A 4,054-nucleotide genomic window follows, 5' to 3' on the forward strand; every position below is an offset into this window, starting at 1 on the left:
TTGGCCCTGAGGAGCGTTTTTCACTCATTGAATAATAGCTGGAAAAAGAAACATATTCTTGAACAATACATGACTCTCTGAACTAGAAAAAAAGACAGATGATCACAAAGGAAGTGAAAAACTATCCTTTTCTTCTATTATAACCTTGCTCAATGCCTGAGGCTAATTAGATAGGTCTTACTTTGTGTTAAGGTTGTAAGAACTTTCTTTAAAATATAGACATTGAAACCTAGGGGAAAGAATGGGTTTCCTCATAAAAGCAGAAAAGAATAGGACAAAGGCAAATGGATGTCAAAACCAACTTCCTGTGTTTACCATTTTGCCCATTGTTAGCTACATTAAAAAAAAAAAAATATTTCTAATTGTTCTTTTCAAAATGTGATATCAATACAACATAGTGAAAATTAAGACTGAAGTTAAATAATTTTAATACAGTAAAGATAATACCAGAAACTAATGAAACAGAACAAAGAAACATTAAGGAATACTTTTTTTAAGTCAAATGAAATAGACAAAACTTTTAGCAAGACTTATTAAATAAAAATAATAAGGATGCCATAATTAGATAGACAGAACCTAACTATAATTATAGTAGGTAGTTGTTTATATGACAATAGTATTTAAACTGCAATTCAATAAGTTTGAAATCAGATAAAATAGACAATTTTATATAAAATTTTAATTGCCTGAGAGAAATATAAAATGTGAATTAACCTATAGTGTTTAAAGTATTTTAAAGAGAAATCTAAAATCTTCCCCCATTAAAAGCACCTATTCCACCATCTTAGACATAAATCTTAACAAACCTTCAAGTGACAGATAACCTATTGTTTATTCAGATGTTTCAGAGAATATAAAGAAGAATATGCCCAAACTGATTCTGTGGGGTTAATGTCGCCTTAAATTCATAACCAACTGAGACAATACAAAACAAATATAGATGAATCTCATTTCTGAATTTTTACAATACTAACAACAACTCAGAAATGTTGTGTTTTTTCTTTTTTTAATTACTCATGACCAAATAAGCTTTGTTTGAAGAATCAGTGAAAATTCGACATTATGACATATACTAATATTTTCTGTAAACTGAAAGATTAAAGAAGAAACCCTACATTTTCATCCCAATAGATGCAGAAAATCCAAGCACAACATCTCCTGATGAAGAGCAGAAGTGAATAAAATAATTACACATATAAATAGGATCAACAAAGGTACAAGGTAGTTTCTGGAGATGAAAAAAATCACATAATAAGAACATTAAAAATAAAAAGGGTACATAAATATCAATGCAGCCCAGAGTAATAAATAATGTGCTGATTTTGTGCAAGAAAAAAGGGAAAGGTTCTATATGCCCATTTGTTTATTTCTTTTAAACAAAAGAAACATATAAAGGATAAGAAACTTAGGGAAATAGTCACCTGTAGGGGATGAGTGAGGAAAGGGTGGAGGAATAAGGAGTAGTGATATATTCTTTTATACAGTTTTCATTCTGAAAATGTTAATATTTCACAAATGCTACAACTAAGTCAAAAAGATTAAAAATATAAGCTCTCCATTTTTTAGAATACAAAAAGAAACTTAAAAGCTTATCAGTTATCTGTTAATAAATTAATCACTACACAGCATCGTAGTTATTAAGCCAGCTAACACAACACAGTAACACACATATATACTCTGGCTATGGACCTTAAGTGGAATATATTCTAAGGACAAAAATAATTCAAAGAGTTCTTAGGCCTCAGGAGGTTGTTGGGGATAGTGGTATTGTTATAGTAATTCTGAAGTTGTTTTACGAGTATTTTAGGAGTAATCAAATCAGTAAATGTATTGTTGTTGGGAGCCTCGGTTTCCACTGAGGAAGAATGAATTATCAATAAGAAATGTAAGGGGAGGCTGGCAGCGAGCGACGCCCAGCACACACACCACCATGTGAGCAGCGCCTATATGGAACCAGAAGCAAATGCCAACATTGACCGTAGTACAAAAATGTTGCATTTTTTTTTTTTTTTTTACAAATGAAAGGCAAGACCCTCCACCAGCAAAAACATTCTGACTCGCTTTGTTGCAGTAGTCTGGAACCAAACACACAATCTCTCTGAGGTTTATGTCTCAAATGCACAGTATGCATCCAAAAGAGACCACCTGTCAGCTGAGTTCAGCTGTGAAAGACAGTCTTACTGTTGAAACTCTCACTGCGGGCTGCAAAGGTTCAAAGTCTGGGATTGAACAAAAAGGGATATTGGTTGCCAGGAGATGAGATGGATTGGTAAACAGAAAACCATGAATGCCATTGGCATGGAGAGGTAATCATACATGACCTGCGTTTTTGTGTGTATCATTCCAAGTGTTTGTCTGATGACCACAGGCTTAGAGACAGCAATAGTTACTGGCAGCACCCAATTTACAGGAGCATCAAGAAGAAAATTACAAACAAACAGGAGTTGAGCAAATACTTGAGGTTCATCGTCTCTGGCATGAAGGAGAGGACTATAGAACTTGATGGAAAGGAGGACAGCAAACACCCGACATACTGGAGGCTGGTGCAGCCGGTGGTCAATGACCCACCATCCAGGAGAAAGTGAATGAAGAAATCCCGAAGTTACAAAGCATTCAAAGCTGATGCTCAGCTACTTCTCCACAACACAGTGATTTTCTGTGGAACAAACAGTGAGCGAGCTGACATAGCAAGGGTGCTGTGTAAAGCCACCTGTCATGAGCTGGGTGAACTACAGCTTTGCAAGAATTGCTTCCATTTGTCAAATGCTCATCCTGACAACTGGTTCTGCTCTCCTTGTGTACCTAGTCATGAGCTGGTTTGGGCTAAAATGAAAGGTTTTAGATTCTGGCCAGCCAGAGTCATACAGAAAGAGGACAATCAAGTTGACATCCTCTTCTCCGGTCACCACCACCAAAGGGTTCGGATTCCTTCAGAAAACATACAGGACGTCATAGTCAGTGTCCGTCGGCTGCATGTTAAGCGCAGTCTGGGCTGGGAAAAGGCTTGTGATGAACTGGAACTGCATGAACACTTCTTTCGTAAAGGAAGATTTTGGAAGTCTAAGAATGAGGACCATAGGGAGGACGAGCTGGAATACAGTATCTCCTCTACCAGCAGCTAAAGGTCACTCAAGCACCAAGAGCAAAGAAAGGATGACGTGATCAAAGTGTGGAACCCAAAAAAGAAGAATCAGAGCCTGAAACTGAAGCCCTCGGCTCCAGCCAGGAAATCCCTACTATGCCTCAAGCCAATGGGAAAAATTTCCATGTCAACTCAGACCAAGAAGTGAAGTGCCTCTTCAGCAAGGATGCTGCATGGGAGCACCCAGAGTGCCAGTGACGGAGTGTCAGCGCTTGTGCCACGACAAGTACATCAAAAGTTTCAATGACTTGAAAGTCCGAATAAAGTCTGATCACAAGCGAGAACTGAAAGAATTGTATTAGAAGCCCTGGAAAAGCTGCATTCTGAAATGGAAGAAAAGACAAGCTGTAAATAAAGCCATGGCAAACGTGCATGGTGAGACACACAGACAATGCAAGCAAGTAAAGGACACGTGGAAAGAGGAGTTTGTGGAAGATGTCAGGAAGGCTGCAGAGCAGCACAAACAGCTCATTTCTCAGACCAAGAGGCAGTGGTGCTACAACCGTGAGGACGTGGCCCTGTACCACTTCTGCTGGGACCCTTCCTGCTGCTCCATCAGGTACCCGCAGAAGCTCTGGCACGCCGAGCAGAGCGCACCTGCCACTGGAAAAGATGAGATGGGCCCTTGCTGGAGAATCGCCAATGATTACTCTTCTCAGATGCAATGGGTTTTGTTTCCAAGAAGCTAAAATTCTTAATTTGCTTCACATTTTGCATCAGCCTTTGAACAGTTTTTGTGAAGAAAGTTTGCGCTGTGCTTTGAATCTTTTGTAAATGTTCCTCTGGAGTCTTCAGGGGGTAAAGGTAACATCAGTGGAGGGTATTATTCTAAATAAAATTTAATTGAGAATCTGTTGCATTTACAGCAAATTTTAAAACATGTTTAGATTTTACAGAGATTTTAACCTTTGA

At 38.0% G+C, this 4,054-nt stretch overlaps 1 pseudogene; it reads left to right on the forward strand.

Moving 5' to 3' along the window:
- Nucleotides 1–1,593: 1,593 nt before the first annotated feature.
- LOC109446141 (zinc finger MYND domain-containing protein 11-like) lies at nucleotides 1,594–3,831 on the forward strand (annotated as a pseudogene).
- Nucleotides 3,832–4,054: the final 223 nt, after the last annotated feature.

This window comes from Rhinolophus sinicus, chromosome 16, assembly GCF_057876585.1.
Source record: "Rhinolophus sinicus isolate RSI-liver-muscle chromosome 16, RSI-T2T, whole genome shotgun sequence".
Classification (NCBI taxonomy): domain Eukaryota; kingdom Metazoa; phylum Chordata; class Mammalia; order Chiroptera; family Rhinolophidae; genus Rhinolophus; species Rhinolophus sinicus.